This window comes from Saccoglossus kowalevskii, chromosome 18, assembly GCF_978046115.1.
Source record: "Saccoglossus kowalevskii chromosome 18, keSacKowa6.1, whole genome shotgun sequence".
NCBI lineage: Eukaryota > Metazoa > Hemichordata > Enteropneusta > Harrimaniidae > Saccoglossus > Saccoglossus kowalevskii.
The window spans coordinates 12,733,985-12,747,816 of NC_140658.1; the positions used below are offsets into that span (position 1 = coordinate 12,733,985).

General features: G+C 35.8%; 1 long non-coding RNA gene across 1 annotated transcript; it reads right to left on the reverse strand.

Moving 5' to 3' along the window:
* Positions 1-2,435: 2,435 nt before the first annotated feature.
* On the reverse strand, positions 2,436-10,226 carry LOC146731574 (uncharacterized). Its single transcript, XR_014926992.1, has 2 exons — positions 10,138-10,226; positions 2,436-2,690 (listed from the first exon to the last, which is right to left on the reverse strand). It is a non-coding gene; the product is annotated as an uncharacterized LOC146731574 (long non-coding RNA).
* Positions 10,227-13,832: the final 3,606 nt, after the last annotated feature.

Sequence of the window (13,832 nt, forward strand, 5' to 3'; positions counted from 1 at the left end):
GATAGACATCTGCATGACTATTCATTTGCATATGAAAGTACCAGGATCTGGTAAGAAATCTTACCAGTGAATTGCAGCACCGGACAGTCGGTCGTGCCTTACGGCACTCCATACTTTCTGTCCCAGCGTTTGCAATTATTTCAGGCCTATTACGTTTATACACAATTTTTATTAATAATAACAGATTAATATTAGGTACGACCGACTTTCGACAGTCCAATCTCGATTTCACTACACTGAAATATCCTGGTTAGTTGTGTCACACAATTCCGGGAACTTTGTGAAAGACCTTAAACTTTTATAACTCCCAGTCCAGTATACCCATGTACTTCCGGGCTAAAAATATCAATGACCAAATCGTGGTATGAATTCAATACGAATAATATACCACGAGTTTCCGCTGATGAGAATGTCACCATACTTGTCTATGTAAGAAAAGTATAATCCAATTTTAAGTATTACATCCACTTGATGTACGAAAAGAACACTTAATGACAAATTAAATAAATAGCTAACATATCACACAAATAATTGTCAGCCACAGAATGAAATATTATTGTAATCATCTTTAACTATTGTTATTAATAATAATTCATTGACAGTGTACTAAATGCCTCTACCAGAAGACTACTGGGTAACAATCTAAAACAAACTTTAAAATATTATAATTACATTATGTGTATATTTTCAAAATACAAATTTACTCACACTCAGATTCCTGTTTAATGTTGACATTTGTTGCATAAATGTATCTAGATTGGAACGTATGCAGTAATAAACTGGAATACTTTTCTAATATTGCATACTAAATATGACAGTACAAAATAAAATTAAAATAAAAGTTGTTTTTCAATGATACATGACTAATAATAATCCTACTGTACCAATACCTATACCTTGGGACCAGATGTGAATGGCAACACACACTAGATTGCTATCCACTATATTTAAAAACAAACATGTACATGTTTACAATCCTATAATCATCTTTATTCAATAAAAAACGTTGTCTGTTGTATTTCATATCAAAATATCATGATCTAAATGTCATCACACGTTTTGATACATGGCGAATTAGAAAAATACCACATGTCTGAAGGTTTCTGTGCCCTTACTTTTTACAAAATGTTGGTCCAGTTTATTAATTTTATAGCTCAACTTCTCATTCCCTTTTAATGCCTTCTTATTTCTAGAACGAAAGCACAATCTGAATGTCTCAGTTCCCTGGCTCACTTTTTTAATGCCACTCCTATTGTCCTCTTGAGTACTTTTCAAACATTCTAACCCGACCAATGATCTCTTCTCCAGCTGATCAGCGTTCTTTATGAACTGGATATTTCGAGTGTGCCTTTGCTCTCCTAGATCGCTTGAATATACAAAACTCTTTTCACATTCTTTGCACTGGAATAACTTCAGCCCTGTATGTGTATGCATGTGATTTTTTAGACGACCAGACTGGGTGAAGCATTTCCCGCGTTGTTTACACTGAAATGGCTTCAATCTTGTATGTGTAAGCATGTGCTGTTTTAGATTACAAAACTGAGTAAAGCGTTTGTCACATTGTTTGCACTGAAATGGCTTCACCTCTGTATGTACAAAGCATGTGCTCTTTTAGATACCTTAAACTAGTATAACGCATCTTACATTTTTTACACTGAAATGGCTTCAATCCTGTATGTGTAAGCATGTGATATTTTAGACCACCAGACTGAGTGAAGCATTTCTTGCATTGTTTGCACTGAAATGGCTTCAATCCTGTATGTGTAAGCATGTGATATTTTTGACCACCAGACTGATTGAAGCATTTCTTGCATTGTTTGCACTGAAATGGCTTCAATCCTGTATGTATAAGCATGTGATATTTTAGACTACTAGACTGAGTGAAGCATTCCTTGCATTGTTTGCACTGAAATGGCTTACATCCTGTATGTGTATGCATGTGCTGTTTTAGATTACCCGACTGAGTGAAGCATTTGTCACATTGTTTGTACTGAAATGGATTCACCCCTGAATGTACAGGTATGTGGTCTTTTAGATGGCACGACTGAGTAAAACACTTCTGACATGTTTTGCACTGGAATGACTTCGATCCTGTATGTGTAAGCATATGTTGTTTTAGACCACCAGACTGAGTGAATCTATTTTTACATTGCATGCACTGAAACACCTTTTCCATGGACTGCACACATTTAGGTTCTCTGTTGATTTTGTCAAAACCTCTACTGGTATATGGCATTTTGCAGTCTGTATTTACTTCCATTATGAGGTTATATAAGTATAGCTGAGCGTACGGGTTAGAATGCAGTATGAAGGTAATCTTATTGGATGTGGTCAATTTGAAATATACTAGATTGTAAAAAATCAACAAAACTCAGCAAGCAATCACATTACACATTTCCCCTCAATGAACTAATAGACAATTCTAATATCGCACATTTTAGTTGTGTTGTTGTTTTCATTAATAATTCAAAGCATACCATGTGACATTGCAAGCATAATTCTCTATGTGTATATGTTGGTAAGTTTCATATATATTTTCAGTGACTTGAGTATACAAATGTTTAGGAATTCGTCTCACTTCTCTGGAAATCTTGAAAATCTTGGGAAATGAAATGTACTACATTGTGTTCCAGGGCTTCATTGTGTGAAGTGTTCTTCATCCATAAATTGGCAGCAAGTTCAGTTTTCACCTACAAAATAACAGAATGAAACAATACAACAAAATATATTTGGAGTGCAACATCATGAAATGATGGATATCTAACTGCAGTATACCATGTATTTATGTGCTTCTACAAAGCCTAGCCTAAACCTATCAAAATATTATTAACTGGCATTGTAGATTGTTATCTGACAAGAATGATTCCAGCATAATAAGCGGGTCTAGCTCGAATGCTAGTTTTATATGCGTCTCTACAGAACCTAGGATAAAACATACATGTAAATACTGTAAGTGGAATGTATCTAAATAAAAATACGGTGTGATAACAATGCAGCCTATCTATCTGTAATATAAGATTTATATGTGTCTCTACAGAGTTTATCAACATAGCTACATGTAAATACTATTTAGAGATAACGTATCAATGTAAAAGTATTATGTGATCACAAAGCACCATATCTAGCTAATTTTCTGTGTGTCTCAGAGTCTATGAAAATAGCTACATGTGGTACAATAAAAAATGATAATAAAAGAAAGGTGTGATATCAGAGCAGCCTACATAGCTAGAATGCTAGTTATTTACGTTTCTGTTTGGAGCCTGGAATATTACCTACATATCTTCACAGAACTATGGATAATACAATGTAGATGCAATGTATTAAAGTAAACGTATGGTATGATGTGATATCAGATCAGCTTATCTGGCTAAAATGCTCGTTGCATATTTGTCTTATTAGAGCCTGGATTATTACCTACATGTAGATACAATGTATTAAAGATCGACATGGTTTATAAACAGGCGCGGGTGGAGTTTATTATTCAAGTAAAGTCGCCTCACTCACATTAATATCTGTGTATAAAAGCTCCACAAAAAATATTATATTTCTGTTTTTCAAACGTGAGTGGCGCCATGAATGTTCAGGTTAGTTATAAATAAAAAAAGAATAGTAATGAATTTTGCCGGAAAAATGGTTTTCAAAAGCGTCGAGTTTCCAATTTGCCGGCACTGTAAGGCCCTCCCACATCGTTTTCAAAATGCCTACTTTGAATATGAGGTGTATTAAACGCTACCGGTGCATTGCTGATACATACAATGGAATGAATTACAGGAAAGAAATCAGAGTTTGTCAAAACCAGACAGAATATAAAGTGTCTGTCTGAAAACACAGACGGTGGTTGAAGTCAACTTGTCTACGATAAACGGCATTCTTAAGCCGTAATAACAATTTTGCCTGTAGTTATGTTATACTAGTATATGCACTCGATGTACATTTTTATTTATTCAACAATCTTCGCTCACTGCGCTCATCAGGAAAACTCCACACGATGGTGTGTGGTCGATCGACAATCTCGTTCCATTCACGGTTATTAGTAATTATGTTCAATGTAGAATCGCTTGGAATAAAATTCTATGCGCATGTCATGAAAAACAATCAACAATTTGTTGACGCTTTCCACATAACTTATACAGTAAAAGTATGGTGTGATGTGATATCAGAGCAGCCTATCTATCTCGAATGCTAGTTATCTAAGTGTCTTTGTAGAACAAAGAACAATATCTAATTGTGGATGTAATTTATTTAAATAAAGATAAAGTATGGTGTGATATCAGAGCAGCCTAACTAGCCAAAATGCTAGTTATCTATGTGTCTTTGTAAAACCAAAAATATTACATGTATATACAATGTACTAAAGTAAACGTATTATATAATTTGATGGGCTTAGCTTGCTAGAATGCTCGTTATATGTTTGACTTTTTTGAGCCTGGATTATTACCTACATGTAGATGCATTGAATTAAAGTGAAAGTATGTTATTAAATCAGAGCAGCCTATCTAGCTAGTATGCCCCTTATACATGGAATGGCCTGGAATGTTACATACATGTAGATACAGTGTATTACAGTAATAGTATGGTGTGATACCATAGCAGACTATATAGCTAGAATTAGACACTGACTGGAGTCTAAGGTGGGTAATTTATCATAGTGAATTTATGCAGAGGGTTTTCAACCCATCTATTCACATAGTTCATACCCACCATAGACTCATGTCAGTCAACATTATCTGCGATTCAGCCAGCAGCAGAGAGAGAAATCTAGGTCAGTGGAAGCCCCATGAGCTCATAGATTTTCTTCCACAGTAGGGACCTTGTGTCTATGTTGGGTAAGAACTGTGTGAATAGGGGGGTTGAAAACCTTCTGCATAAATTCACTACATTCAATTACCCACCGCAGACTCCAGTCAGTTAGAATGACCATTTTGAGTCAGACGCAGAAAGATGGTGGGTTTCCATGCAAAAAAGGGTGTCCCAGCCCGGCACAATATTCCCTGCTTACGACTACCACTTAGATAAGACCAGTGACGGTGTCTTAACTTGACAGTGTCGGGCCCACAAGAAAGCAACTGCAGAAAGGGTGACAGAGTTGCCCGACAATGCTAGACATAGACTCAGATGCTTGAGTGACTAGCATTCCGAAAAAAAGAGGCTGGAACAGTTCTGCATGAGGGCATAGGCCGAAAATGAGACCTGGACATATCCAAGAAGTGCTGACGGGAGAAACTTCTCTGCACAAATCTGTAGCAGAGACTACTCTTTCCCCTATGCGCAGTGATTCCTGTGTTCATCTGGGCTTGCTCAGTAACCAAAGTCTCACCCACTAGAACGGGTCCCACCGTAAAAGGACCTTCCTCAATTGTTTGGGTGTCTCTTTGGTAATAAATGCCCGCCCTCAGTATATGCTAGAGTGGGAGGGCACCTGATGCAAGAGCCAATGATTCAGTGATCGCACAAAGCCCATGTGCTCGTACTCTGTGTCTCTGTAGACCCTGTGTCGAGGATGCCAGATGGTCACAGACCTTGCACACTGACGCAGTGATTCACCTGGAAATGAAGTCGGGTAGACTGATCTGTCCTACTTACCCTGGTCATAACACATGAACATGTGCTTGCTGCCATGCCTCAATTCCTTAGTACGATTCTCGTAGTAACTCAACACCCAAACTGGGCATAGAAGCAATTCTCGATGGTGGGTAACAAGGCCAATGATCGCTGCATAGGACAAGCCCAACTCGTCAAACAAATGGATATAAACGTCAGCTACATGGTCAACAGAGATGGCATGGATCAACCTCCCTTCCACTACACCAACGTATGCCCGCCATTTTAGGACGTAGGCTGCATTGGTGGAATCCCTATTTGCCTTGGCCAGGTCGTTTGTAGCTCGCTCAGATAAACCTGAGTTCTTTTGCACACACAAAAATAAGAAAAACAAATTAGCCTACTAGCCACTACGTCTACTGTTACCAACGGTTCACAGCTTCTTCAGAAATCTCAGTCGAAAAACTGGAGACTGAATCACACTGTTTTTGCTAGGATGCTCACTTGATGCAGAGAAAAACAGAAGTGAAGTCATAAGGCAAGATGATGTCCCCTGCCTTGCCTCGGTGACGTGGTTCATGATGTGGAAGAAAAATATATGAAGTCATAGGGCTTTCCCTGACATAGATTTTTGTCTTCGTCCTTGGTTGAATGGCAGAATAATGCCTACAGTGGTAATTGAACGTAGTGCATGCTTGTTTTCTTTGTGTCTTTACAGAAGCATGGATAATATACAATGTAGATGCAATGTACCAAAGTAAAAGTATGGTGTGATATCAGAGCAGCCTATTTAGGTAGAATACAAGTTTCATGTGCAGAACCAATATGTAGACACAATGTATTGAGATATCTTTCTATAGAACGCTAGTTTTCTATGTATCCACAAAACCTGGCATGATAGCTACATGTGGATAAAATGTTGGTAGAATGTATGAAAGTAGAATAAGACATAACAATCTACATATATACATATTTAAAATTATCAAAATGAACTACACTTACTTGAAGTGGATTCTGCATGTGAAACCTTTAGTCTGTACACTACACTACACTACACTACACTACACTATACAATCTGATTCTATCCAATATATATATCTAAGTTAACATAGTATAAAAGATTATGTTGTTATTAAAGGACTTAAAGTATAAATGACAAAAAAATACCAGTGTTTGGTTGTGTCAAGAGTGGCGAACAATTTGCCTCATATTTAGCAAGCAATTTGCTTAATTTATTCTTCAGTACGAGTAGCACTTTTATTTTCAACACCAGAATTAGTATTATTTCAAACGTTTTTTTTTTTCAAATCAGATGTTGGTCGTGATTTCTACGTGATTTCTGAAGTACCATAAGCATGTTGTACATTTCGACATAAATTTGCTATTTTTCATTTTCTTTAAATATTTTCTTTGGCATCGAGATGATTAGCCAGTCACGTACCAGACTAATTACATATACATGTTGAACTAATTGAACTTAGCTGCTTTCTGACTTATAGAACAATAATCAATTGAAATTATTAACAATAGATCTGAAATGGTTTGGAGCGTGGCATTGACCACCAAGCATGACAATGCTACCAGCTGTTTGTGACCTTGGGAAAACACTGATTACACACAAAAGATTAACAATAAAGCAAACAAAATCATTGAAACTACAAAGAGTTCAGAGATTTGAATGATGAATACAAGTCATTGGTATAACCCAGTCTCCAACAGCTCTTCTACATAAAATCAAATAATATAAAATCATAACTTTGAAATCATCATTACATCATTTTGGTGTGAATTATGTAAATTTGAGCCCTTCTGTCACTAAGCCTTTGTTTTACTGCTCCGCTGTTAGCGTTGAACACGTGCTGGTAATTTGCATACCATACATCTAATGCAAAACAACGTAGTTAGGAAGTATCCATCTAAGTCGGAGATTGTTAATTATTTTCCTACTCAAATTAATTGTGCTTGCTAAACAATTAAACCGTACTCTTGATCTAATTAGTGAGCAAATATATAGCTGATTAAAATGTGTTTCTGGTTACCAATAAGCATCCTTTATTGTGTTAAGTCTTCCATGGGCAACGACGTGATGGTAGATCCATTGATAGTTAATTACTTTTCAAATTTATCATTTCCTTCAAGAAGTCTCGGTTTTAGTATTTTTTGTTGTCATATTTATTTTCTTTATACTTTTGAACGCAAGTTGTTAAATTGAGAAAAAAATAATTATGGTGTAAATACCTCGTTCGATTAATTTCCACAACTGCAAGTACATAAGATAAAGAAATAAATCCTTAGAATGAATATTTGATGTTGAAAAAATGTTAACTTCTGAATTCAAACCCTTAATGAATTCCACATAGGGTATAAATACCTCTATACCGCAGAGGGTATTCCTCTCTCTCCTGAATTGATTTTGCAAATATAGGGCACACCATTTCGACACTTTAATATCGAGCAAAACTAACTTTGTTTCTGTTTATTTCTTGTCAAAATCAGGTAATTGTCAGTTTAATTACCATGTTTACTTAATATGCTGTTTTCTTACTTATTTTTTTAGTTCTGCATGGCAGCGTATCATGCGGTTTTTCTTTTCTAATATTCTTTATTTACATTTTATGGTTTGATATTGTTCAGTTTATTAGATTTTAAAGCTAATTTTGTTTTATCGCAATGGCATATTTGTGTACCATTCCACATGGTTGTTCTTTGACTAGTGTTCATTTTGCTGACTACTTCAATGTTCTGATTAGTTGAATGGGAAAGCTATAACGATTGATTTGGTATTTGCATCTGTTTATCCAGTTTAATCCACACCCTTGGCGTTTGTATTTTGTTTTTTTATTTCCCATTTTGCTACGTTGTAATATGCTACCACTTCCCTGTTTTATTGTAATATTTGAGTGTTGATGATGTCTTCTTTGTCTGTCTCGCCATGACCTAGTTTTAAAATCACGGCCAGGTTGCAACAAAGTGCATGACCTTTGACTTTGAATTTGACAACTGACCCACAAGACCACGATGGATTGACTGGTTGTGTTTGCATTTGATGAGACTATACAGAGTGTATATATATAGAAATATAACACGTTTCTATTTTTGAATTACAATTGTCCAAAAAATTGCCAATTTTGTGTTTTTACTTGTGTAAACTATATACATCCCATAACCCGTTAGTGTACATCCTGCCAATTGGTTGTTTTCCATTTGCGTTGTTCATACCTGACCCGACCCTAACCCTAATGCCAAGACACGTTCCTGTTAATAATTGTTCAATAATGATACTCTGTTGTGCACTGTCTGCGAGTAAGTTGCATTGATGTCAACTGATTGAACAAGTTGTGTTTAAGTAATTTCCACTATTAACAAGTGGTTAAATTGTGACAATAAATGTGTGGAAATATATTTGAGACTTATTTTGGTGTAGACAAGTTGCGCGTAATTAATTTCCACCAGTACAATTTGTTAAATTGAGGAAATAAATGTATGGACTAATATTTGAGTCTTATTTTGGTGTAAACAACTCGCGTTTGATTAATTCCCACAATTACTAGTTGTTAAAGTGAGAGAATAAATGCGTGAACAAATTATTTTGGTGTAGACAACTCTCATTTAATAATTTTACACCATTTAATAATTTTACACCATAACAAGTTGTTAAATTGTGAAAATAAATGTGTGGACAAAAAATCGAGACTTATTTTGGTGTAGGCAACTCTCGTTTAATAATTTTACACCAGTACAACTTGTTAAATTGAGGAAATAATTTGTATGGACTAATATTTGAGTCTTATTTTGGTGTAAAGAACTCACGTTTGATTAATTCCCACAATTACAAGTTGTTAAATTGAGAGAATAAATGTCTCAACAAATATTTAATACTTATTTTGGTGTAAAGAACTCACGTTTGATTAACTCCCACAATTACAAGTTGTTAAATTGAGAGAATAAATGTCTCAAAAAATATTTAATACTTATTTTGGTGTAAACAACTCATGTTTGATTAATTCCAACAATTACAAGTTGTTAAATTGAGAGAATAAATGTCTCAACAAATATTTAATGCTTATTTTGGTGTAAACAACACACGTTTGATTAACTGCCACAATTACAAGTTTTTAAATTGAGAGAATAAATGTGTGAACAAATTATTTTGGTGTAGACAACTCTCATTTAATAATTTTAAATGACCATACGACCATTTTGCAACGAAGTGCGTGACCCTTCATCGTTCTGTTCAACTTTTAAGCTATGATTTATTACCGTTATTATCATTATATTGTCACGTGATTTGTTTTACCTTATGTGTAACATCTTAAGTATTGTAATTGTATTGTTATTGTAATTTGTATATACAAATTCGTATATACTGAGGAAACGACCCCGATTCTGTGAGACTATTACCATCAGTTATTCCTCACCAGTGCAAAGCAAGAAACGGAATGGTCGCATGTGTTGAGATTACACGCCGCTGAGACAACAAACGCGTTCTGTTCATACATACAGTGTTCACATGTATTAATTATAATTTCACGAGGTCCATAACTCAAACATGAATATCTAACGAGTATACTCTAATCGTAGATATAGATCACTTACTTCGCTCGGAATATTCCTCAGTCCAGACATAAGCTCGTCCTGTAAAATCTGTTTCATGCACTCAATCGCACAATGGCGGAAACCCCGTTAACCTCAAATTAATGCCCTCTACGGTGACAACATTAATTAACAGTGGTATTGCCTCTAGATGGCGCTCTTGTTAAATGATTTTGTATCACAGGTCATCACAGGTTGATTATGCATAGTAGTCACGCTTTAGACAGGTATTGTTATTGTATTGTATTGTGATTTTTGATTTACGGGTATGTAAAACGAAATTACATTAACGGATGTAACTGATAACTTTTCCAATGAAATCGTTAGCACCCCGTTGGCAGTCCAGTCACACTGGTTCTCACCACAAAAGGTTACGACCCCCCCTGCCAAATGCTAAGAACAACTGAAACTAATATATACATATTTACATGACAAATTTTCCACCTATGCGGATCTGTTTGTGCAGGAGTTTTACGACCGTGTGCCTTTACTGACGTCAACCAAACTTGTTATATGGGAAGTTGGCACCCAAGGCTCACAAGTGCTACACCTTCCCCAAGGGTGACCTGGAGGTAGTTGTGGCAAAGGGTAACCTCATTCTCCCACGTACATAGACTCCACAATCGGATGTAGTTTAAAATGTATTTGTATTGTATTGCACTGAAAGAAAACCTTACCTTCAGTACCTCTTGTATATCTGAAAATCATGGTGATTCACACAGGGACCTGACGATCTACTGTACAAGGCCTTACCCTTGCTCAAAATAATGGAAATCATATAATAAATACAGTTTGGTAAATAAAGCAATCATACATCATTAAATTGAAGTACCAACGACCTGAAACCCCGAAAATCACTAATACTTTTTTCCGATCAATCAGCCTGCACTATATATATGCACACATTTTTATAAGATAGATACTGGGCTATTCAAACAGTTATACGATTCACGCGTTTATGACAAGTTCTGTTTTTTTGTATATATGTATATATGTAAATATGTGTGCGCAGACTGTATATAATTTCACTAATTCTTATCGACATTTTATGAAAAAAATATATTCATATATGACCCACTAAAAGTATTTACGCACCGCACTACACAAAGTGGCTAACTACGATATCGTATAATAAAATAGCGAGTTAGAATAACAAAATTATGAACTATGGCGGCATTTTGAAACGATATGTTATGACTTTGAAATTATTATTTTTTGGAATCAAATTTTCGCAAGTTTCTCCCCATGAATATTGTTTTATTTTCAGTTTGTTAGTTAGTCTGGCATTTAGATCAGACAATACTAATTTATAATTTAAAAAAAAAAATGCGCGACAAACTCTCAAAAGTGTGTGTATTTGAAATGAGTTGTAAGATGTTATCTGTTACACGATGTTTTCTGCCGGTAATGCTGAGAGGAACGTGGGATATTTGCCAACTTTTATGGTGGCCTATATATATATACAAATTTGTCCGCTACATGAAAATTCGTCCACTACTTGAACACCGCTGTGCTACTTGAAAAAAAAATCTGTCGGCTACTTGGGAATTGCTCCGCTACATGTAAATCGATTGGCTACTTGGCAATTGCTCCGCTACATGTAAATCATTGGCTACTTAGGAATTGCTCCGCTACATGTAAATCGATTGGCTACTTGGGAATTGCTCCGCTACATGTAAATCGATTGGCTACTTGGGAATTGCTCCGCTACATGTAAATCGATTGGCTACTTGGGAATTGCACCGCTACATGTAAATGGATTGGCTACTTGGGAATTGCTCAGCTACATGTAAATCGATTGACTTCTTGGCAATTGCTCCGCTACATGTAAATGGATTGGCTACTTGGGAATTGCTCAGCTACATGTAAATCGATTGGCTACTTGGCAATTGCTCCGCTACATGTAAATCGATTGGCTACTTGGGAATTGCTCAGCTACATGTAAATCGATTGGCTACTTGGGAATTGCTCCGCTACATGTAAATCGATTGGCTACTTGGGAATTGCTCCGCTACATGTAAATCGATTGGCTACTTGGGAATTGCTGCACTACATGTAAATCGATTGACTACTTGGGAATTGCTCCGCTACATGTAAATCGATTGTCTACTTGGGAACTGCTCCACTACATGTAAATCGATTGGCTACTTGGGAATTGCTCCGCTACATGTAAATCAATTGGCTACTTGGAAATTGCTCCGCTACATGTAAATCGATTGGCTACTTGGGAATTGCTCCGCTAAATGTAAAACGATTGGCTACATGAAAATCAGCGGCTACATGAAAATCGGTTGGCTACTTGAAAATCATGGTAACACATAATCATTCAATTTGTAAATACATATAACACAAAGGGGAAACCGCATTGTAACCAAAACATGTCTTCCTAACGTTATTTGTAGGACCCCGAGTGTGGATGGGCTTTGTGTGTCGTGCCAAAAGCGCACACATTGCAATTATTTTAGATAACTTAGTGTTTTTCTGTGTAATTAGATTTAGTGGTTCAATCGCCTTTGCGATGATAATCGAAAAACAAAATCATGACCATTAGTGTGACCTACGTACAACTTACAGTTGCGAATAATGTGTAATGTGAACAACGTGTAGACACTCTTTTTACAGATGAACTAAAACCAAACTTAGTAGTATTAAAGTGTTTCATGTTTGCTCAATATTCGGATGCCATGAAACTCATTTTTACTTATGTAACCGTGATACACGCTACAGTCGAATTTGGCAACGAGTTGTACTTTTTAGAAGTATGTACTGTGAAATTTGTAATTGTATAGGGTTAAAATGACCTACTGACTTGTAACCTGTTTATCTTCAAAGCCTAGAGTCTGTATGCATTAAATTAATTAAACACATGCAAGTAGGATTCAAGCTGGCAGGTTGCTTGAATTCATTATATTTAACAAACATATAGGAGCTTTGCTTCACCAGTCGATTCACCGTAAATTCGTCCAAATTCAAACTCGTCCCACGAGTTGATTCGTCCCGATTCGCATTCGTCCCATTGTGTGGTCAGCATTACGATCTTGGACAAAGTGATGTCGATTCATGTTTGTGTGCTATGAATTTTTGGCAGCAGATGACTGCATTCATTCCGTGCTTTACGCTTTCTAGAATCACTTTACTTGGAGATGAATACTCGCGTATAACTAGCATTTCAATTACTTTGAGCATTACACCATTCGCTATTTCTCACTTACATTTTATTGTCAAAGGGATGTTTAAATGTTCTTGCTTAGTAAATGTATATTCACGCATCGGCTATCAATCATGTTATTTGCTATAAATAGTTGTTACTTTCGCAGGTTACTCGAACAATTCAGCATCATCATCAATATTAAGATGTAACCTTTTGCTGTAGCTTTCATATTTTATTTTCATATTTGAATATATCCGAGAACTATGATGTGATTTGTATTTACCTTAGTAGTAGCTTCGCGATGAGTGCCTTCGCAATGATTGGTTTCTGCGATGAGTGGCAAAAACTTTTCATCAGTTTGTGTCATTAACAACCAGTGTTATCTGGAATACAATATATAATTAAAATGATATAAAGTATATGAGATATATAATTATATGCATAAATGATACACACAAATGAGAAAACGCTTTCCGTGTTAAGAGTTATTTAAATTAATGTTTGTTAACAATTTTATAAACTGGCTTGGAAATTCCCACCACCAATA